The sequence below is a fragment of the Myripristis murdjan genome, chromosome 16 (genome assembly GCF_902150065.1).
Source record: "Myripristis murdjan chromosome 16, fMyrMur1.1, whole genome shotgun sequence".
NCBI lineage: Eukaryota > Metazoa > Chordata > Actinopteri > Holocentriformes > Holocentridae > Myripristis > Myripristis murdjan.
Genome location: NC_043995.1, coordinates 1,856,571 through 1,881,792, shown reverse-complemented (window position 1 = coordinate 1,881,792; position 25,222 = coordinate 1,856,571). Strand labels below are relative to the sequence as shown.

At 38.9% G+C, this 25,222-nt stretch overlaps 1 protein-coding gene across 1 annotated transcript in view; it reads right to left on the bottom strand.

The window, feature by feature from the left end:
- The window catches only part of adgrb1a (adhesion G protein-coupled receptor B1a), a 140,212-nt gene extending 115,912 nt beyond the window's left edge, over window positions 1-24,300 (bottom strand). The window contains exon 1 of the mRNA XM_030071915.1: window positions 23,813-24,300. The gene's annotated coding sequence lies outside the window, so the exon portion shown is untranslated. The remainder of the gene's footprint in view (window positions 1-23,812) is intronic.
- Between the last annotated feature and the right edge of the window lie 922 nt (window positions 24,301-25,222).

Genomic DNA, 25,222 nt, shown 5'->3' with positions numbered 1-25,222 from the left:
GCACCTGAAGGACTCTCAGACTGTGAGAAACAAGATTCTCTGGTCTGATGAAACCAAGATTGAAATGTTTGGCCTCAATTTCAAAAGTTATGTCTGGAGGAAACCAGGCACCGCTCATCACCTGCCCAGTACCATCCCAGCAGTGAAGCATGGTGGTGGCAGCATCATGCTGTGTAGTGGGGCTGTTTTTCAGCAGCAGGGACTGGGAGACTGGTCAGGGTTGAGGGAAAGCTGAATGGAGCAACGTACAGAGATATCCTCAATGAAAACCTGTTCCACAGCACTCAGGACCTCAGACTGGGCTGAAAGTTCACCTTCCAACATGACAGTGACCCTAAGCACACAGCCAAGACAACACAGGAGTGGCTTAGGGACAACTCTGTCAATGTCCTACAGTGGCCCAGCCAGAGCCCTGACTTGAACCCTATCCAACATCTCTGGAGAGACCTGAAAATGGCTGTCCACTGACGGTCCTCATCCTACCTGACCGAGCTTGAGGGGATTTGTAAAGAAGAATGGCAGAAAATCCTCCAATCCAGGTGTGCAAAGCTTGTTGTGTCATAAAAAGACTGGAGGCTGTAATTGCTGCCAAAGATGCTTCAACTGAATACTGAGTAAAAGGGTCTGAATACTGAGTAAAAGGGTCTGAATACTTATGTCAATGTGATATTTCAGTTTTTTTCTTTTTAATAAAATTACAAAAATGTATACAATTCTGTTTGTGCTTTGTCATTATGGGGTACTGAGTGTAGATTGATGAGAGAAAAATTAATTTAAAAGATTGTAGCATCAGACTGCAACATAACAAAAGTGAAAAAAGTGAAGGGGAACTGAATATTCTGTGAATGCACTGTATGTGTGAGTGAAACACTCAAATTTGATCCCAGTCAGCAAGGTCAGGGGTTTTCAGACTTTTTCATGTTCCAGACCCCTGAAGTTGACTTTCACTGTTTGCCATGGACCCCAACATTTGAAGCGACTTTGTGCTGAGGACCCTGATATGTAACATATATGCTATTGTATGTATGTTATGTAATTTGGTTTGACAAATTAGAATATTGACAAAATGCATTCAAAGTGGTGAGACTAAAATATATTCTTAAAATAATTATTTTAATATTTTTGTATTGTAACTTTTTTCGAGTAAATTATATTATATTGTAGTGAAATTAAAAGAGCACTATCCAAAATAAATCTATCAGCATGAGAACCTTATAGACTTATTCATCAAATTACAAGTTTATTATTTTTTTATTTATAGGGCCCTCACTTAAATTAACCATCAGCATATTTGCATAGTGCACCTTTCTACCATTCTTCATTTGCTGAGGAACCTTTGGAAGTCTTTCAAGGACCCCTGAGCAAGGCTTTGAACAAGGTCACATATCAATCAATCATGACTGATTTTATCAGGCCTAATTTTTCCATAATTGTCTAGTGTGTGCATGTCAAAAACTGCCAACAGCCAATGAAAATTAAAATTGTGAGCTGAGGGAGAGGAGGGGGTAGGAGGGGGGAAAGGGCCAGACGATGAGAATCATTGGCTGTAGACAGTTAACACTCTCTGTCATACTACTGATAGTCATCAGTTTTTCCTCTTTTTTCTTTGTAAACAGCAGCAAGCCATATATTTAATAAAGCAGTAGGGCAGCCATGTTTATTTTGGTGTTAAGACATTGTTGGAAAATTCATTCTCACGAGTGCAAAAGACTGTGTTCATCTGCGCTTGATCTTTAGATTTGTGTAGCTCAAAGGCAGCAGTTGTTCTGTGTGTGTGCAAATGAGTTTAATGAGGCCCTTGATTCAGTTGTTCAATGTCTGCTAGTCAAACTTTCTACTGCAATTCACACCTGGAAAAAATCATGTAATGTGAGTCTGGCTTTAGGTAACTTAAGGAAAAATCCAGCCTGAGAGCCTCCAGAGTTATTTTGCCACGAAGTGCTGTAATTTACCTTCCTGTTAAGCACACTTTCCATACACCTGTCATTACTACTACTCACTTTGGGCACTATTCTCAGGATGGCACATGGCAGAGGTTTGTAAAGTAGTGTTTTTGTCAAGTGCACAGGGTTTTTTTTTTTTTTTGTTTTTTTTTTGTTGTTTTTTTTTTGGCCTGCTCCCGTTTGGTGACTTGCCATAAACTTGACTGCGATTATAAAATGGGAGGTGAGGCACAGCAGGGGGTATGTCAGTAACAAGCAGTGCAGCACAATTTTAGTGTCAAGGATTTAAATCCCTCACACAGGAGAAATGTTTTCATCGATTCTAAGTATATACACTTGTGGCAGTGATTGAATGATTGCCATTCAACATAGAAATGCCAGAATGCGCCATGTCACACAGTTTTGGGACTGTGGAGTCGGCTGCTTCCTATGTAGATGTCAGACACTGGCTGGTGCATGCCCCCTCCTGTGAAGTTCACCACTAACTTCTATTTGGCTTTCACTGAATATCAATGAACCATTTCCTTCACTGCACAAAAGTTCTTGTAGGGCGAGACCAACATGGTAATTATAGCTGCTGCGCAGCAATGGTTGGGGCCGGGCAATTTTAGGCAAATTTAGACAAATCTGAGCAACAAGTGGAGAATAGTAAGATGAAAAAAAGGTGGCATTCTAACGTGCATTTTGCATCAGTTGAGGCTTGAACGCACAGTTTCTGGCATGAAGGACAAAGCTCTATCTCACTGAGCTAATTGGCATGTGTCAGTTCATGTGAAGCTTCACAAATTGACTAAGCCAGGCACATGATAGCAGCCGCCTATGCATGGAAAGGCAGATTTCAAACCACTATATATATATATAAAAAAAAAAAAAAAAAATTAAAAAAAATTAACAAAAATCAGTCATCAAGACAAAAATCTGAAAATACACATAATGCTTCTAGACAGCATGGAAATGCTGGCAATTTTTTTTTTTTTTTTTTTTTTTTTTTAACAATGATTGATTTGCTCCATAAGTGAAAAACTGATTAAATGTAAAGTGTACAAAGGTTTCTTCAGTATTGGGGCTACATTTTGGTGAAAGTTGCAAAGCTGTGGCACATATGGTTGATTTATTATGAATTTCCAAAGTTTTGAAATTTAGAGGCTTGCTGTAGCACCACCATCAGGACTATTGGCTTGTGTTTGCAGCTGATGTAATGTGGCATGGGACTGGACCTTTGTGCAAAGTTTGGTGATTTTTCGTGCATGGGAAGTAGAACTTCCTCGGAAGAAAGAAGAAGAAGAAGAAGAAGAAGAAGAAGAAGAAGAAGAACATGCAGGAGTACACTGGGTTGTCATCACAATGCTGCACACACAATGCTTTTGAAGTTTGGCTTTGATGAAGAGCCTATAATAGTTCATTTATTTCCAAAGGGACAAGAAAGTGCTACATTGGTCAAGTGGCACACACAACAGGTGCTCTTTATTGGGGCAGGTAAAAGTTCATTTAGAAACAAAATCCTAGAAATCTTGCTTGATATTAATCTTTAAGTGATACAGACAACCATGAAGACAACTAAGGCACTCTGTCTTTCAATGAAGCAAAATTATTATTTATTATTTCAGCAAGGCAAGGCCAATGCAAAGATTAATATCAAGCAAAACTTCCAGGATTTTGTTTCCAAATACTGCATTTATTGTTTGTTCTCACAGATGCAATTACACAATTTGCGTAACAGCCAGTAGCTACTACAGCTGCAAACCACACTCCTTTTAAACACTTTGCCGCTCCCTAGCCGCTATGTCAGAAACGACAAGCTGGCACATCCAAATGGAGCACATTTATAGCTAATCGTGAGTGAATGAATAAGTGAGTTTCATTACAGCTCATAGACGTGCTTAGAATCTAAAAAAAAAAAAAAAAAAAAAAAAAGTCATGCCCCTTTCTCAAAACACAACATGTGCTGTGACTGCATTGCATTCTGGTCTGCTAGGGCTTCTAGCAGTAAGGAAATGGTAGAAAATTGACAACATTTGGCCAGTTATTTACAGAAACAAGAAAAATTCACTGAACAGCAAACTGGCCCAGGAAATCAAGGCACATTGCCAATAGCTGCTTTTAACAGGGTCAGAGTATTTTAAGAAATCCATAGGTTGTGAATATCGTACTGTAATAACAGTGTGAGTGTGTGTAGGTGTGTGTTTGGCAATGATTTTGAGGTGTTAATTACACAAAGACACACAGAACTGGATATATGGCTTCACAGTTGGGAATATGAAGGTATGTGACTGTGGACACACACACACACACACACACACACACACACACACACACACACACACAGAATAAGATAACTTTGAGAAAATAAGGCAAGATGTGTATGTGGGCATGTGTGTGTGTGTTTGTGTGTGTGTGTGTGTGTGTGTGTGTGTGTGTGTGTGTGTGTGTGTGTGTGTGTGTGTTTGTGTGTGTGCGTGTGTGAGTATGACCCTGGCGGCAGGCCACGGTGGATATGGCTGATTACACACATTGACAGGCCTCCTGCATCGCTGCACAGTGAGCCAACAGCAGCTACCTGCTCCCCCCAACCAGTCATAATGAATGAAAAGCTCTGTTTCTATTCCCTTTTCCATACTCACATTGCTCTGTTCAAAACTCAATCTGCTGCTCTCTTACTAATCTTTTTGTCTCCTCATATTCAACTTCAAACTTCATAACAGCCAACTAAAGTGACATGCAACCACATTTTTGAGTCTTTTGCTTTACCACTCACTGACTAATATAACACAATAGAGATTCCACTTAAAGCTTTGACATTTTCTGTTATAAGGTGGGGAAAATCCTCTTATGCCTAGGAAGTGATGTGTTTAACATTGCTTGTTTGTTTAAAAGAAATAGAAGAAGTGGATAGTTAGCATAAGCAGCAATAGCCACGACAACTGAAACAGGAAAAAGAGTGCCACCCACAGAAGCTCAAATTTCATTAAGAGCAATAAAATACATTGTAATGTTGCAATGCAAAGCTAAAGCATTCAGAATTTGAAGGTGGAAGTAGTAAAAAACTGGTGGAATAATCACTTCCCACACATTTATGCTCTCCACTGAAGGCAAAGACGTCAAGGGAAGGAAACAGTGTATGGTTTATGGGAAATATGATCTTACTTTGAGAAACACTATAAATAGCCATGAGTTTGAGGCTAACAATGTTTAGGCTAACAATAGTTTGTTTTCAGATCAAGATCTGAAATGACCACTCAGAAAGCACCAAATACTTGTAAAATGTATGTGGACTAATCACTAAGGGTCATCACCATACTGGCCACTGACCACTTTGTGAGATGATAATAATTAAAGACCTCACTTACACATACCCTGTGGTTTTTGCCGGTTCTCAGCATGTTGTCCTACCTGGCTACTGCACACTCATAGCACACACATCATATCAAAGCAACAGCTCCGTATCCAGAAGCCTCCTGATTGCCTTCAAAATGTGCTTCAGTGCACTTCAATACAACTGATGATGATCGTTATTGATCCACCAGACCAGGGCTATTCAATTAAAATTCAAAAAGGTCCAGTTACTAAAATTTCCTCCCAGCAAAGGTCTGAATCTTATAATGGCCCACGGCCCGGGGGCCGCATGTGGCCCGTGCATCATTTTTATGCAGCCCGCCACTGTCATATAATAAAAATATTGTTATTCTGTCTAATCACTGAGTTTCAGTCTATGGACAATTCATTTCTCTCACTAACATTTTGTGAATGAAGCCTGTTTATTTTATAGTGTTCCAAGGGAGTGTGAAATGGCCTGATTTCAGTATTAACCACTGAGCAAGTTGCCCATTCTGTTCACATTTTGGGAATAAAGCCTCATTTTGTTGTAACTTGATCATTTCATCATTAATCATTGCATGACAATCTTTTATTCAGTGAGGTTTGGCCTTGGAAGGAAATGTAGCTGTTTCCTGTATGTTTCATTAATTTTTAGACTAGTCTAAAAGCCTGTGACAAAATTATTGTTTAAACGTCCAAAATAGGACAGACATGTTTAGCTTGCGGCCCTTGGACACAGCTGAATTTTGCTGCGTGGCCCCTGAGCCATCTCAAGTTGAATGGTTTCCTCAAACGATCTGTGTTTTGTCTCATAGTGACGCTTAACGTTGCCACTTTTTTTTTTTATTATCGCCATGTTCACAACATATGAGACACAATAGTTTAGAAGTTGATGCAGGCATAATGAACATGTATTGGTCCATCGATTCATCTTTAAAAGTTCGGTTTTCACTCTCTACTTTTCTCATTTTGGAGCCATTTTCTCATCTCATCTTCTTTCCTCCGCTTTTCTCTGGTGCTGACAGGTAAAGAATCATTTTGATTGGCTTGGCTACTGATGACACTCCTGTCATATAAGCTGTATTAGCTGCACATGCAGTCTGTAGCCACAACCGTCAGAGAAAAAATAGCAACAAATGATTTATTTATTAATATTAGAATTGTCATGGGTCCAGACAGAATCGTCACTGGGTCCATGCCCGGACCATGGTCCACCATTTGGTGATGCCTACACTAGACAGATGCAGGATGAACACACAGTATTTGATCCCATATGCAAACAAGAGGGCACCTGATAGAGCGCAGGCCTCCAACAAGATGCAAGTTACGGCCATGTTTGTGCTTATCTCTACCCCCTTTTTGGTGATGCTGTTGTCATAAGACATGCAACTTCAGCCAATCAGCAGGCAAAGTTGGTCAGTGCCACCTTCCAGAATTTCCCTGGTTGGGATCATTAAAGTATATCTATCTATCTATCTATCTACCTATCTTGACCATAACCAACCTCTCTGCCGGGTTTACATGGATGTATAAGTTTCATGCAGCATTATAATCTCTTTTGAAAATGGGAACGATTTATAGAAAACACAATAATTAGTATGTTGGCAAGAAAATTATTCATGGAAGTTATTTATTTGTTTTTAAGAGCCCTTTGCAGGAAAGAATAACAATTTTGTTTACAGTAATTATACCAAAGTAATATCATTAATTTACCTGTAATATATTGATGTTTAATTAAAAGTGCTGAGGGAAGGATGTTTAACCCTGTTAACTCTTATTTCCCCTTAAATTTTCTCTTAAGTAGCTACAAAGTTTGTAAAATATTTTTTCTGCCATACTGAATGACAATGTCACAGCCATATTGTGTATCTGCTGGTTGCAGTGCTTCATTGAAGCTACATCAAGATTTAAATGTTCAAAGCTAAGATGCACAATGCTGCAGCATTATATCAAAGAGATAATATCTAGATGTCTGTATCACTGTACACACATTTCCCTGTAATTTTGCAGGACATATTTGAAGCTTAGCTCCAGAATTGTACCCTCCATTAATTCCTCCTTTCCTACAGTTTGTGGAGAAGAGTCAGCCAACCCACTTCTACCACTTCTCCTGCAGACCTGACCAGAGCCACTGACCTGAGAAGACTACCGATAAAGTTAGGGAGGGAGGAGAGATAAGAGCTAACAGCCACACAGTCTGAACAGTAACAGAGGCTATCACTGTCAGAGGCTGTACACTGACCCGCACCATCCATCACACAGAGGAGAGGGTGGGAGAAAGCTGATGAAAGGGATGAGGAGGAGGAGAGAGTGGAGGAAAAGATTTGAGAGGAAAAGGGAAGAGATTTGACAGGGATGGAGAAGACTGGGAGAGGAGGGGAGAGAGCGAAGGAGGCAAAAGGAGAGAAGAAGAAAATAGGATGAAGAGGAGAAAAGAAAATTTTAGAGGAAAGAGAGGATGTTGGGAAGAAAAGAAAGGAGGGGAGAGGGAAGGAGTGGAAACAGGAAAGGAGGGGAAGGCGGTAGGAGATTTTGATAGGAGGAAAGGTAAGATGAGGGGATGGGAGAGAGGATGAAAGTGAGGGAGAAGAGGGAAGAGATTTGAGAGGGGAGGAGAGTAAAATAGGGGAGAAGTGAGTGGAGGGGAGAGGAAAAGAATGAGCAGGGAGTTAGGAAGGGGGAGAGAGTAGACGAGCAGAGAGAAAGAAATGAGGACAGAAAAAGAGTTAAACATTTAAGAGGTGAAAAGAGCAGAGAAAAAGAAAGGAGAGGAGAGGAGAGGATGTGGGAGATGATAGTAGGAAAGCAGAAATGATAAGAAACTGGAAGATTTCAAAGGAAAGCAAAAGAGGAGAGTAAATGAAATCAACGAAGAGGAAGAGAAAGAAGATTTGTGCAGGGATGAAAAACTATTGAAGAAGCAAGGAGGTCAGGTATGGGGTGGCATCCAGGTGGGAGATGAGAAAAGAAAATGAAGATCTCGGAAATTGCAGCTTATTCTTCTTCCACTATTAGCTCCACATGAAAGAATATAACAACAAATTAACAAGTGCTCAAGTACACAAAAATATGCAGAGCTCGGTATCCAGCTGCAGTGTCCTCTAAAGTGGAGGAAAACAACATTGTAGACGTAATGAGGTGTAACACGGAGGGGTCACAAATAAATGCTTCACTTCACCAGAGTTGTTGTACGGAGCTGAGAACGCCAGATTGGAAAGTCAGCGTTTCAGGACCACATGTTTTCCTGTTTGGTGAGAGAAACTTTGTATGGATAAACACTTTATCTAATGGAAGACAAATTGCCAGCAGATGCATTCTGGATATACATGCCTTGGTTGGGATAAATTCTATCTCTTTTTATGGCAATGACAATGGACGCAGCTGAGCTCTAACAAACATCTGTTCAGAATAGGCCGACTGCAAGCACAATGAATGTGGCCAGCGTTAAATATTCCATTAGATCAGCACTACTCATTAAGGTATCAAACATCACAAAGTGGAAACTTTAACGCTCTTCAAAGAATCTGGAGTCACAACCTGGCACTGGCTTTTGAATTTCAGCACCATTATTCATATAACTTTGACTATGTGGACTAAGTCGGACTAAGTAATCACATTTTTCAAAATGGGTGAATTGTCCCGTTACTACAGGGTGAGGCAGGTTTCACTGCAGACAGTTAAGTAAAACCCTCACACCATACAAGACATCTGATAGAGAAATAATAATAAAACCATGTTCACTAGTTGTGGTCAGGGAAGATCATATCAGCAGTGGACAACACTGACTGGCTGATAACCAATTTTTAATAAAAGTCCGATATTGACCATATATATGAGCAAACTGATATATCAGTCTACTCTACAAAAGCTGAATCATGAAAGAACAACAGTGATGGTGAACTTGATCCCACATCTGGAGAAGTATGCCATTCAGTGGGGAGAGTGGTAATAACCCTGATTAGTTCCACTGTTGATGGCTGCTTATGGAGCTTCCAGGGGAGAATTGAATAGAGATGGAAATCAGGGCTCAGACATGGATGATTATCTAGCCACTCCAGATCAAAGATTTCCCTCGGCCTCATCAAGGAGGACAAAGAAAAGATCATTTTGCTCTACACTATGACACTACCTGTATCTTTTTTCTTACTCTGGTAAGGCAAGCAGCATTGGCTCCATTTAGTCACAACAGCCAAGCTGCATGCATCTGTGTAAGTGCAGACTGATGTACGTATGGCTGTTATTTCATATTCAGGTTTAACTGTTTATTTTTAACAGATAATTTCTAAAACAAACACTAAAAAAAAACACTAATCAAAATTAGTTCAGTTAGTTGAATGATTTATTTATACATCATTTTAGAAAAATAAAAGTGCCAGAAATTAGAGTTTAAAGTGCTAGAAATGACAGCATAATGTGTTAATAAGCACTGTTTTTCAGCCAAAAAAGGGTCACGACACTCCTGAGAAAACTGTGGAGGAAGCAGAGAGTGAACCATCTGTGATTTCTCCAGCAAGGTGGTATGTGCTGTACTGTACAGTATGTGCGTGGGGGGGAAATGCCATGAACATGCCTACATGTGACTAATTTCTATTGCTTTTCTTTCACTCACAGCATCTCAGATAAGGAAACGGGTGTGTTGCACAGAAGGCATGCCTTGACATTTTATTCAAATCGATGTTAAATGAAAACACTGTACAATAATTTACATAAAAACTAATGCAATCAGCCAGTGATTATAGTGCATCTAAGATAACAGTTTGCCCTTTACCAGCAGCTCTTTCATTCTTGCTAACTCTTCTTGTATATTCAGACTCCTTTTCAAGAAAGTAAAATTTAAGACTTCTTAAGGATGAAATCCTTAAGAATCCCCCAAGAAGAACTACCCCACTGATTTTGAATGTTTGAATATTTACTATAATTTACTCACAATTTACACTGCAATAAACCATTTTGCAAATCATGCGATGGTACTACAGATTTAACAACATATAATCAAAATCCCTCGATTTTTGGTTGAACTATACACCTTATAATGTTCTGCTTCTGCAGCAAACAAAGTTGTCACCATTCATGAACCACAGAACTGATAATTGTCTGTGAAGAGCAAACATTTCCCAGGGGACTATTTTTCAGCAGAGAGACAGTTTCACTCCTCCCCATTTCCGGTCATCAAAACACAACAGTGCTCCTGTTTTTAGGAAAACTAATGTGGACGACTTTATTACAGTGCTGGAATACTGGTGTGAAGAATGTTTCTGAAAGTTCATTCATTCATTCATTCATCTTCTAAACCGCTTATCCTCACTAGAGTCGTGGGGGGGAGCTGGAGCCTATCCCAGCGCTCATAGGGCGAAAGCAAGGAAACACCCTGGACAGGTCGCCAGTCCATCGCAGTGAAAGTTCATTTTCATATCATAGTGGAATGAATGGAATCTAATGGCTGGTTAAAAGGTAAGAAAATGCAAAATCTCTGGGATGGTCCTGTAATTAATATATTGGTATGATATGTGTGTGCATAGTGGAATATGGTAAAACTCAAAAACTGACACATGTGACATGCATGGAGACTCTCTTCATAGCCTGCTATTGTGGAAAGCGTCAGTCAGCTTGTTGGGTCACACTTGGCCTGACTGATAGATCCTGCAACTGCAAACATCTCACATAGAAATTCTGGCACTACATGGGAAAAAAGACATTTTCAGGCTAAGAGCCTTCAAACACCCTGCCATTAGACATTTTCAATATTTCTCTAGGAAAAATTTGCATTTATGAGAAGCAGTGCTTCTACCTCACTATCTATATCTATGTAGCCTGCTAAAGATGAAGACACCAGTATTCAATTTTGATTAAAAGGTTTTGCACAATGTCTCCATTCTAATAAAAGCCAGCAAATATCCAATTTAACTTTTAAGAGTGACCAATAAAATGTTTAAAAGAGTTTTAAATCACACCACTGACACACCCTACCACATCAAAGCTGGAATAGACTAAGACATAACACTTAAAACTGCAAAAAGCTGGGGAAAAAAAAACTTTCTTTGTCCTAACTTTGTTATAGAGGTACTAAAAGGTTCCTTTATTTCCTGAATATGGTTTTGACCCTGGGCCACATGACGACCAGTGAAAAACCATTTTCTTAATTTCAAAAAGCCATGGTTGGCAAATTGAAAGCACTGAGATTTTTGAGACACAAAGTTTTCATCCAATAAAAGTAGAAAATAAAGGTACAGATACAAACTCACAGGGCTGGCAGATAAATTGTAACAGGGAAAAGTGTAGTGGTAATCAGGCTAAAAAGTGCAGTGAATTGATTGGACTATATGTCAATGCACTCATTATTCATTCTTTAACATGTGCATGTGTGCATGAACACTAACACATATACATGCACATACACATGGAAAAACTACCAGTGACACAAAGCATTAACACACAAACATAGCATGTGATTTAAGCCATGTTCAGGTTTCACTGCTTATCATTAGAGGCTTTCAGAGGAGCACGCCGAGGTGTGAAGGTGTTTCCTCTGTTCATCTCACATACACGCCCTCACATAAAGATAAAAATAGCAGGCCAGTGAGAGAAATCCTGCCAGCTGAATGTCTTGACTCACAAAGTAACTCACATTCAAACTACATTGCTACAATATACTAGGCCTCAGCCCTTTTAGAGGCAATGTCATTACTAGCATTTATGGCATCTCCTCCCCTTTTTATCTCTGGGTATTACACAGTAACTGCTTAAGATAGTTTTTAAGAATTCACCACAAAAGGTTTTTTATTGTTTGTTTGTGTTTTGTGTTTTATTTTTTTGTTTTGTTTTGTTTTGTTTTGTTTTGTTTTTTGTATGTACATTTCTTTTTTCTAATCGTCATGTAACGATGGGAGTGTGAGCTCTGCATAAATCCAACCTTGACTGTAACTCGCAATTTCAGATATTTTGTGCTGATATCAAATATAACATATTTAAATGTGACCTTTTTTCTAAAAAAACAAAACAAAAATCAGTTACAATAAAAATGGCTTTCAGTAGATTCTTGCCAGGCTGGAAAAGCCTCTCAAACAGCATGAGTACCACAGTTCACTTAAACTGATGATGACAATCATTGTCGAATATGTTTGCTGACACTTTAGTGGAAACTCTCTTAAAATTGGTTCAGGCTAAGGTCTTCCAATAAAGAGCCAGTGTTGAACTGACCAATCCAATTTTACAGCAAATATGTAATCAGTCATACTGCATCATATCAAAGGCAGATGACACTGACTGGACCACATGCATTCTTAAACAATCTGAACATTATTGGCCTAATATTGGTCTGACTTCACTACACACGATGAGAAAGTGAACTAATTAATCTGAGCTTTAACAAAAAAGGGCTCCTCTGTATTTTCATCAAAGTCGATCAAAGCTAGGTAAATACTGAGACAGTACTGACTAGATTTTGTGAAATCTGCATTCAGGTTATGTTTGGGTCAAAGTTAGCAGTTAAGATTGGGTAACTGCAAAACTTTAGCCATGGAAGTTTAGACTTCAGGCTGTCAGACTTAAAACACAAATCACAACACCCTTACTTTGCACTGCTCTTTTTCAATGTCAGTCCTCTTCCTGTCCGTTTCAGGATGTACCCCCTTCACATACAGTAATCCTTCCACAGTCAGACACCTTACTTCTCTCACTTTCCATCTGTGCATCGTGCCCATTTCATGAAATTTAAGGAGATCAGGCTAGGCTGAAATCTTGGAAGAAATATCTCCATTCAAGCTGCAGCTGAAAATATCCCAGTGCTGATTTGTGTCCCTCACGCGACACAGATCTGATGTTTGCTAATCTGTATGAAAAGCAAAAACTGCATGGAAGTGTTATTTTCTCTGTTCCAGAGCAAGCTATAAGGATATATGGCACAAAATTAGATGCAGAGGCATGCAACCTTCATGAGACTTGTATTTAAACATTTATGTTAGAATTTAAATAAATTATACATCACTCATCTGACACAGTTGTTACAATTAAGACACAAAAATGGAAACAAAGCAAAATAACTGACTTGTTGCTCTCAGGTAATCAGCTGTTGCGGACATTGCTACTTGAAAATTCAGCATCAAAACGACAATTGGCCATACTTAAGTCCCTTCTATGTGAGCAAAAACACTAACCCATGCTGAGTGGGAGGACTATCTGCATAAAAACACATCTTTTGTTATTTGTAACTCATATCTATTGAACAGTGCTGTCAAATCCTAGTATAGGCCTAAAATCCTGTAATCATCTGTCTCTGATTTGTTAGCACTTTTGCGACATCTCATTATAATCTGAAATGTGTAATTTTAAAAATAAAATTGCTAAAGGTAAAGTGGTTTGCTACCCATAATGACCTGTCACATATATTGTATATCGAGTGGCATTTGCACAAATAAATCCACCTGTTAGTGTAATTTTACATTGTGCAATACTTTTACCATTTTATACATGTATATATCCCTGTATACCAGGTATTTTTGTGCATCTGTAGCAAAATAAAATGACCATAATCTAAAATTCTGCAACCAAAGGTCACCCAGCTGTAACATACAAAATATGCTCGTCAATGTTAGCTTGTTGTGAGCAAAATAATTAGCCTATTTTGATTGCAAAGTGGCAGCAGAAGTCAGTGAATCCAGTCCTATTTAAAAGAGGGACGTGCAGATAAAAAGGTCCAAGTTTTAAATTCCATCTCAAATCACAAACTGTGACATGAATGATGATGTGAAAACCTCAATGATTTTCTCCGTAGAGAAATGCATTTGACAGGGAATTCCATATTTGGGCAATTGTTTGCTTCCATGTTGCATGTGGCTTCTGAAGCTTAATTTTGCATCACATCCTGTATTCCACTGTTCGTTTCCTGAGACTTTGTCAACACAATAGCTTTTGTATACAAACTGCATTACTTTTGGACTTGTTCCTTCTATGATATCTGTTGTAAGTAGCATGATCCTATGCATGCACCACCCACATCACAAAACTCCTTTGGCCCAGAACCAGCCCACACAACACATTTTCCCTGGCTCAGATACAACAAAGAATGAGGGCCTATGCACTGTCTAGGTGTGTTCATTTTCTTTGCTCATGGGTCACAAACAGGCCAAAATCAGGGTCAGATCTTAGAGGCCCCTACTTGCCCCAGCACAGGACCAGAGCAAATTTCAATGCTGACACCAAATCTCAGCCACAAAAATCCATATTTGGGCAACAGCTTGTGTGGTGTGTGACATCTGTCACTCAATGGATATGCTTTAAATTCTCAAACAGACATGAGCAGTCATACGATTTTGTTATTATGTTGTGCAGATTCTATGATATGGATTGTGTCTTTTTCTGTTTCTTATGAATTGGTGCTTCCATATGCTATGCATACTTGATGCCATCTTGAACTTTGAGGACCACAGTAGAAATAAGTCTGACTTTTTTATGTTTTGTCCTCAATTTCTAAGCAAGCACAGTAAGGTGTATGTACACTGTGGCTTATGAATGATAAAATAAATTTAAAAAATGTGTGATTTGGAATTGAACACGAAGGCTTGCACTGGGCATGTTAAAGCTTTGTGGCTGTTACATGGTCGTCAAACTAAGATCCCGTCTCCTCACTCTGCACATTGGCCAAGCCTCATTAAGCAGCTTTCCCAAGCCTCTCGTTTAGACCCTAATTAGAGGAGCCAATGGTTTTGCAGGATCTGGTCAACCTCCAAGACGCTCGAAGCAAAAGACATTCTCCCCACAGTGCTGTTGTTAAGCCATTAAGAACTTTCAGTACAGGGGACGCTGGCATGTTTTGCCTTTAAATTGCCTGCAAGTGTTTCCATGTGTGTTTTTCTCTGTGTGTGCGTTGACGTGCCTGTCTGTGCTGAGTGATCACTGTGTATTTACTCCAAAGCATGGAGGGTGTCACACACAAAGAGATCTGTGAAGCTCAGAGGCAGCAGAATAGCATTGTCTGTCTATGTCATAAAGCCCTGTGTCTACAGTCCCTCTCTATCACGCCTTTAATCCATCTTCTATCGTTCCGCTGACTCCTCTCCTCCTTACCATCTATTCATCTCTCACCTCTTTCTCCACTCTCTCGCAGTTTCTTGCTCAGTGTCTTTTTTCTCTCCCTCTGATGTCAGTAATTCAGATATGAGGTTCTCTGATGGCACATAGCCTGAGACACTATGGCCTTGTTTGGAGGGCTTAGAGTGATCAGAGGACGGGGATAAGAAGATGGAGGGTAGGCTGGCGACAAGGGTATTTTCCAAGGTAGCGGGGGAAATGTAAGATACAGAAACAAAGAGGGACATCTAGGTTAAAAAAGCACGCATGGATGCCTCTGAAAAGGCCTGTGTTATGTCGCTGGCTTGTCTCAGCCCATCCCTGTCCGCAACTCAAAGCCAGAGCAGGCTGTCGGGGCACTTCTAGTGTTGAGTCTATTTATGTTATCTGCTCTCTTCCTTGCAAATAAAACAGTTGACTGCTAATATCCACAGTTCAGAAAATTCCTGTCCTGTCATTAGGAGCAGACAAGCCCTATGTACCATCCCGTCCTGTAGCAGGCCTGACATATACGCTTCTCTGTGGTACTGTCACAAAAAAGCACTTTTTTAAACAATTATATATCAAAATTATTGCAAATAGCTGGCGCTTCAACACCTCACTACTCAAAGATCCAGATTTTGATAGCTACTTTAAGAGGGAGTGGGCATCCTTTCTTGAAATAAACGATTCTCCCGAAACCACTGCAACACTTTTATGGGAAACAGCAAAAACAGTACTGAGAGGAAAAATTATATCATACGCATCTTACAAGAAAAAAAAAGATACAGCCACTGAAAAAGACTTAGAAGAAAAACTAAAAAAACTAAACGACTCATATGCTAACAACCCTTCTGAAATAATCCACAACAAACTTAGAGAAGTTAAATTCCAACTAGATAACATAATTAATAAAAAAACAGAATTCCTGATAAAAAGATTAAGACATGAAAAATTTGAATATAATAACAAATCTGGAAAATATTTAGCAAATCAACTTAAGTGTAACAAAGAAAAATCAATAATTTCAGCAATAATAGACTCAACAGGAAACCCAGTGTTTACCGATATAGATATCAACAACACCTTTCGATTATTTTACAACAAATTATACACCTCAGACCATGAACCCCACATAACAGATATTAATTCATTCCTAAACAACTTAGACCTTCCCAAATTAACAAGAGAACATGCAGACAATCTAGATAAACCACTTACACATAACGAATATTTCAAAGCACTCAATAAAATGTCCAACAACAAAGCACCCGGCCCTGATGGCTTCCCTGCAGAATTTTACAAACACTTTTGGGATACTATTTCACCACTTTTTATTAGAATGTGCCAAGAAATCAAAAATAAGTCCAAAATTCCACACCACATGAACACAGCCCTCCTCACATTATTACCGAAACCAGGCAAAGACCCAACTCAATGTTCAAGCTACCGCCCACTCTCACTTATCAATACAGATCTAAAAATAATTAGTAAAGCACTATCGAACCGTATTGAACAGGTCATCCCACTCATAATACACCCCGATCAAACAGGATTCATCAAAGGAAGACATTCATCTGACAACATGCGCCGACTCTTCAATCTAATAAATACCACCACATTAAATAATCAAAAAAACATCATCGTTTCCCTTGATGCCGAAAAAGCTTTTGACAGAGTAAACTGGACCTTCCTATTTGCCACACTACACAAATTTGGGTTTGGGGAATCATTCATACACTGGATTAAGACACTATACACATCCCCCATGGCCACAGTAATAACCAATGGAATAATATCTCAACCCTTTACCCTGCAAAGGGGAACAAGACAAGGATGCCCACTCTCTCCGTCACTTTTTGCCATTTTCATTGAACCTCTTGCAGCTGCCATCCGCCAAAGTGAAAATATCACAGGTATCCACATCCACAACACCCATCACAAGATAAGCCTTTATGCTGATGACATATTATTATACTTACAGACCACGTCAAACTCATTACAAGAATCCATTAAGCTCATTAACCGATTCTCCCTGTTATCAGACTACTCCATAAACTGGACCAAATCCACGGTTCTCCCGTTACACGAAGGTTACTCAAACGTTGCATCCCCAAACATCCATCCTCACATGCCCATGGGTAACATCAAATACCTGGGTATAAATATTTCCCCCAAGCTGTCAGAGCTGTTCAAATTGAATTTTACCCCACTATTAAAATCCATAGAACACGATCTAAACCGCTGGATGAACCTCCCCCTCTCCATTATAGGCAGAATAGCATCAGTTAAAATGATAATACTACCCAAAATCAACTACCTCTTCTCAATGATCCCAATTCAACCCACCACCAACTGGTTCCAATCACTTGACTCCATAACAAATAAATTCTACTGGAAAAATAAAAAACCTAGAATTAAACTAACAACACTTCAAAAAAGTAAAAACAATGGAGGATTAGAAGCACCAAATTTTCACTTTTACTTCTTAGCAAACCAATTACAGTATATTACTAAATGGATTAATCACATACCACAGAACCATTCATGGACACAAATCGAACAAGCTCAATGCAAAAATATTCCGCTATCTGACTTACCATTTCTAAACACAACCATAAAACGCCACGACTGTTTCAAATTCCTGACAATTTCGACAGCTCTGACAGCTTGGTGGAAAATCAACAAAATTACAAATTCTACATTAACCCATTGCAAATACACTCCCATCTGGCACAATCCCGACTTTACAATAAATAATGCACCCCTCAACTTCACCACCTGGAAGGAAAGCGGAATCACACATCTACATCACATCTTCCATAATAACAACCTTATCACCTTTTACAACCTGAAACATATGTACGGCATTGGGACTGATCAATATCTCCACTATCTCCAACTAAAATCGGTTCTCAAATCCAAACTCAATATCACAAACAACAGTCTAGACCCACCTGCATTATCACAAGATTTGTTTAGGCTCAAAGACACAAATAAAACTCTTTCAAAATTATACAAACTGTTAATAAACACAGACACCACAATAACACTCCCAACCCAAAAATGGGAGCGCGACCTATTGATCAGCCCCGATGCCGATTTCTGGACACAAATCTGCCATAACACCTTCACAATGACCAAAAACACTAATATACAGCTGATACAATACAAAGTAATCCATAGAACTCATATCACTCAACATAAAATGCATAAAATGGGATTCATAGACTCAGACATATGTTCATCTTGCACACTCAACACTCCTGATACCTACTTTCACGCCATGTGGCTCTGCCCTCCAATCAGCAGTTTTTGGAAAGACATAATTACCAAACTCTCCAACCTACTGGAGTGTACCCTTCCACTATCCCCCACTCTGTGTTTGCTTGGAGACTTATCCACAGTTAAATCAACACCCAACAACATTAAACCCATACTCACTGCTCTAGCCACTGCCAAAAAAACCATACTCCTGAACTGGAAAACTAGACATAAACTCAACACTGCACACTGGTTAAATCTTTTAACAGAGCACATCTCAATGGAAAAACTCTCAGCATGTCTCCAAGACCAAATCCCACACTTTGAAGAAACCTGGACCCCTCTTCTCCTTGAAAAGTTAAATCTAAAAACTACACAACCATGCCTGTGATCCAAAGCCTCAAACCCCAGTAACCAAGTAGCCAAAAAATATATATATTTTTTTTCTTGTTCTTTTTATGTATGTATGTATGTATGTATTTATTTATCTATTTATTTATTTATTTATTTATCTATTTATTTGTTCTCTCCCCCCTCCTAAACTCATAGCATTATTATATCATACTATATTATATTATATAAGGGATCATTAGTTGCAGCCCCTAACATTATCATTATATTATATTGCATTATATTATATTACTATTATTACTTGCTCGCTGCTACACTCCATATACTTAATACTTAACCATCAATGTTCTCCCTTCCCTGTTCAGGATCGTGATTACCAGTACAATGATAGTGACTATATTATTATACTAGTATAATTATTACGACTATGATTATGGCTGTCATAATTATTAGTGTTGTTACTATTTTTGTCATTTTTATTTCATCAGTATAACTATTGTTTCTTACTGAAATTCAGCTTAACGGTACTCATGACAATGACATTATTATAACAAAATAAAGGCGGGGGGTGGGGCCGGACTGGTTTTGCTGACAGTGGGAGTGGGCGGGGGCTCCGTGCCTGGCTCTCTGGGGGCGTGGCGGGACCTCCGGTGGGGGCGGGTGGGGGCGGGGTGGATGGGCCCCACCTCTCTCCCTCTCTCAAGGGGAAAAGAGGAAAAAAGAAAAGGGGAAAGTAAAGGGGGAAAAAAAAAAAAAAAAGAAGAGGGAAAAAAAATATATGTACATGCATACATATGTGTGTATATATGTATATATGTATATATATATATATATATAAAATATATATATATAATAGATATAAAATAAAATAATGCCACTCCTTAGCGGGCAGACTCCCTCCCAAGGTTCTGGGGGTTGCCCTGACCAGGAAGAGGCACAAGGGGTCAGATCTGCAATGAGCCAGCAGCCACCTCTGGGTCTGGTTGCGGCCCAAGGTACGATCGCCCCCAAATCAAAACCATATAAAAAATTAATAATAAGGGGGAAATGGATAAATAAACAAATAAATACATTTAAAAAAAAAAAAAAAAAAAAAAAAAAAAAGGGGTGGGGGGGTGGGTCCCTTCCGCTGCCGTCTCGCCTTTTCTCCTGCTGGGACTCCAGGCCGTGCTACTTTGGGCCGGGCGGGGGGCCTCTTGCTCGTCTCCCTGATGCCCCGGTCTGGCCCCATCCCTCGCCACAATATTTACCAACATATAGATAAACATCTAGGTACATATCATCAGATATCAGTATATTAATATATATACATAAATCAATTATTATTCTTATGATTGTCATTACTATGTTATATTGATTTATATTGGGTCATATTTTATATATTATATAATAATGGATTATTATATAATGTTATTGTATTGTGCTACATCACATCATGATATGCTATATTAGCTCATATCATATTATTTTATTATGTGTATGTATATGTATATATATATATGTGTGTGTGTATATATGTATATATATATATATGTGTATATATATGTATATATATGTGTATGTGTATATATATGTATGTATATGTATAACATGTGTATGTATAGGTATATGTATGTTTGTTTGTTTTTTTCTTTTTTTCTTGTTTGTTTTTGTTTTGTTTTGATTTGTTTTGTATTGTCTTCTTTTGTTTTGTTCTGCTTTGTTTTGTTTTGCTCCCTCTCATTTATACCTTTACTTTACTTTTTTTTTTTGCTGTCGTCATTAGATTATCCATACCATATTGGACATAATAACACCATACCTTTTGTTTCTCCATCTGCACGTGCACATACACACACACAGGCACACACACACACACACACACACACACACACACACACACACACACACACACACCCTACCCATACACATATCATTGTAAGTTTATGTTGTAGTGTATTGTGGTTTGTACTCAACGTTTACTGTCTGTACTCTATGTCCACTTGGTGTAATAAAAAAAAAAAAAAAAAAAAAAAAAAAAAAAAAAAAAAAAAATGATTATTTCAAATACAGTTCTTTCACACTTGAAAAAAAAAAAAAAAAAAAAAAAAAAAAAAAAAAAAATTATTGCAAATACACCACTTCATCTTAGGGTACAGACATATCAGGATGATATTCCACTAAACATTTTAAATGAATAGGATACGGATATGTTGTCCCCATCCAAAAAACAATCTAGAGAATGAGAAGCAAGACTTATTTTCTATTGTATGTATTTCTTACGTTTTTCCAATAATGCTTTTTTAAAATTCATTGCTCATTCAAAAGGCCTGTGTCCTTGTTAATCAGTAGGTGTGGTTTGTGTGTCACTCTGCTTTATGGGGCTGACAAATTTCATTATTCTGGGTTCCAGCGGAGAGTTTTTAGTGTCTCAGGATGGTGGGAAAACATTTTGTTATTTAGCATAAATATGGTAATTTAAAGATATTCAATATGGGCACCAAATCATAGCTATCTATTATATATTCTGAAGATAATGGTACCCCTATGGCCTTCATAAACATATACCAGTCAAACATGATCTGTAATAGTGCACTAATGCACCTCATGCAGCTCATCATCATCATCATCTGGGCTGAAATGGCAATAAAAGCTACAATAGGCCTTTCTACGTCTGTTTTTAACATCTACCCGCCTCTGGGACTGCAGATGGAAATTAGCTCTTTAGCTAAATCTGGTGCAATGCATTTTGCCTCCTTGAATTTAGTCTATTTGTACATGGTCCCTGATTAAACTGAATAAAAATGAATTATAACTGAATTAAGCCTGAAACAAACTATCTGTTCAGCAGGATTTTAATGCACCACTTCCTCACCTGTTGAGAGCTCATGCCTTTCAGTGGAAGCATAGCATGGCTCTGTGTAACTAGCTCCATCCCTGGAGAAAGGAGGGCCCATTATTCGCTACTCAATAAATCAACACTGATCAGTTAGTTCAACTACTAGCTACAGGCGTTTTTATCTGATGAAAGGATTTATGTGTTTTTACAGCGCCCCCCCACGAGTAACTGGGAACTAACCGGGAATCTGCAGCTGTCTGAAGACAGACTGAATATCTAGGGTGTTTTCATGATATTATCATTGAAAAAAACTGGAATAAGAGCACTGACACAACCATATGTTGCACTGTTGCACAAAGCAAAAAAAAAAAAAAAAAAAAAAAAAAGTTTTCCTGTCCTCTGAAACACTTGCAAGCAGCCCCACGTCTCTGAGTGCATTTTCCATCACTAGGCGCATAAGTCCTCACATAGAGGATGGCAGGGAATGGACATTGTTTAGTCTGCAGCTTGCAAGGACAGACGGAAGGAGGCTCGTTGCACCGGGAGTCAGTGAATGACAATTCATTTGGTGGTGAATAAGACTGCTTGCCATCAGTAATACAAGGATGTGTATCATAGTGTATCATAGCCTCAAAGCTTAAATCTGCCTACTCCACCGCAAAGAAAACAGTAACGTTGGCTACCTCTGCTTTTTTTTTTTTTTTTTTTTAAGTGGGCAATACCGGGCATGATTGCTTGTGCTTCTCAACTTGGGTTATCACCATTCAGATTTTAAGATTTAAGATTTTAAGATTTAAAATAAGCCTGCAGTAGCCTGTATAGCTATGTAGGAGTTGTATAAGGGAGGAAAAGCCTGTGTAAGTCCACATTCGAGCTTAAAAGTTTGCTTGTGACGACGTTCAATGTCAAAATAGGGCGAAGAACAGCCCTGTTTGATACGTACAGATTCACGCTTTTAAAACTAAAAATCACTGTGTGGACAGTTCCACTGGAGAAGAATCTAGTCTGTCATAAAATATGACAAACTCGCGAAGTGGGGACTAGGTTTTGCCCCAGTACGTGCCCTACACTCTGTTTTAAAGAGAAAACAAAAGCCAAACTCTGTTCAAAAAATCGAACATAGAAGCGCTGCCTCGTTTATCGGTGCACACTGCGTAGGTCTACAGCTCTGAGGCGTTTTATTACCAATCTTTACGATCCAGTGGTAAATTCGGCAAACATATGATGTAGAGCAGGCAGCACTTATGTCAGTAAAATTTAAACTTCTGAAATAGGTTTGCATTCCACGCTACCTCCCTCCGCCATTTGTTTTAAACAAAATAATAATAATAATAATAAAAATATTGTGGTAATATCAGGAGAGCCAATTATAAAAGTTGACATTGTATTGAAATAGCTTCTGCTTGGTGTGTTGGTTGTATGCCGAATTGGAGGGCGGCTCCTACGGATTCGCAACTTAATTCTTGTTGTTGTGGTTCTACATTGTCTGCAGATAAGCGCCCCGTCATTAAATTGCCAGCTTTGGTGTGAAAATTGGCGAAATCCTTTCTCTATAGTACAGAGCGAAGCGTTCCGGGGCGAGGACCAGAGCGGCCACCCTCACCGGTTGATAGTGCCTTTAGTACCCCGGACAGCGACTAACACCAGCGTGGTGACTCCCTGAGCACTGGCTGATTGTGTTGGTAAGTCCTACATGTTCGGTGGGAAACACCGAAAATAACCGATTACACATATTTCTAACACATTCCACTCACCCGTCAGAGATTTCCCTCCCTGACAGCCTTTTGAAGCCAACAGGCTAACCACAACAAACAGAATGTAACCCCACGGGGATTTCTAAGTTGACGGCGGTCTATTTCTCAATGATAGTTTCCTGATCTGGTTGTCCTTAGGTCTATCAAAACTGCCAACTAACACACAGTGACAACCCGAGGCAGGCTATCCCTCCAAACAGACCACGGACAAAACTACAAACTGTTACATGGGGCAACAGTGTTTATAAAGGGGGTCAACAACAAAAGTGAATATTTTAAGTAAAAAAAAAAAAAAAAAAAAAAAAAAAAAAAAAACACCATACCTTGAATAAGTTAACAGTCCCTTTGACGCATAATGTCAGTGGTCAGGGCTTGGTGCTTTCATAGGGCATTCACCAATTCCAAAGCTTGGCTAGGATAAGTCCACAAAACGCATTCTTCTGAACGAAGAGACTGTAATGGTATATTGAGCAAAACAAATGAAAATAAGGAAAAACTCAGAGGGGCTGCTGAATAATGCCCGTTAGTTCCCACTGTAGTTCCAGGGCACCAAAGGGGTTTAAAAATCCAGAATAGCCTTCAAAGGCTGCTATTATCTTACATTGTTCCAATATGAAACGTCCTCTTCTCTTATTTCTGAGGAAACACTCCTTTTAAAAATAGTTGTGTTTATTCCAAATACTACAAGATTTGTCCCAAAAAGTTATTCTCCCAATCAGAATCCAATTGTCTTCAGCTTAGAGTCTTCCAGGTGAAACTGATGGTTTAACGAAGCGGCAAATCAGAGGGTTAGTGCTTTCCAGCGCGTGCGTCTCAGGGAAACGCAGTAGCCCGCTCGCGGCTCTGGAGCGTCCTTGTCTCTCTGTGTGTCCGCGCGCAACAACAACCAGATTCCTTATTTGGAAGCCTGGGGCTCGCGCCGCTGTGAAGTGAGGCAGAATATGACGTGGATAGTTCTGGGCATACCTTTCACAATAAAAGCCTTCACTGAAGAACGCATTGCAACGTTTGTTTTGGATAACGCAAAACACCCATGCTGTAGGCTAATTATAAGTAACACTTTGGAGGAGTCATGACCCTCAGCGGGTAATTATCATAAGGCAACTGACCACAAATATGGGCTAAAACCAATTCAGAGAAAGAAACAAATGTTAGAAAGCTGTTTGTGAAAAAAAATAATGCAAAACCTTCTTCTGAAAAATAATAAAAAGAAATTGTTAGTTATTTATTAAATGCAAATTGGTGAGGGGAAATGATGAGAAGAAATACACACAGAATAATACAGAATCTGCAGGTGCAACAAAAAATGTCAGATGCCCAAAATGTCAGATTTGTAGCATAAATTCATAAATATAAAGACTAGGCCTACTCTAAATGGCTGCCAAAATTTTACCTAGACTCCAAAGACATTATGTAGCCTGTTACAGTTCGAGTTTTACTCTGCATTTAATTCAACTTGTTAATTGCTGTTGTTTTGAAGGATACACCTTAATTTTTCTACATTCTGTGCTGGCGACAAACCTACGCTTTATTTTGAAGGCAAAATTGCATAATTTCCGGTTATGTTATGTGTGCATTGACGCAGCTGGGGCTCACCACAGATATTCACCCATCAGCCCCCTCTTCTGGAGTCAAATGTGGGCATCAGTTGGGTGTGGGGTACTATGAATATTTTTTACTATATTACAGTAGAGAATAAAAGTCATGCATATATAACCAGAATTATATGTAAA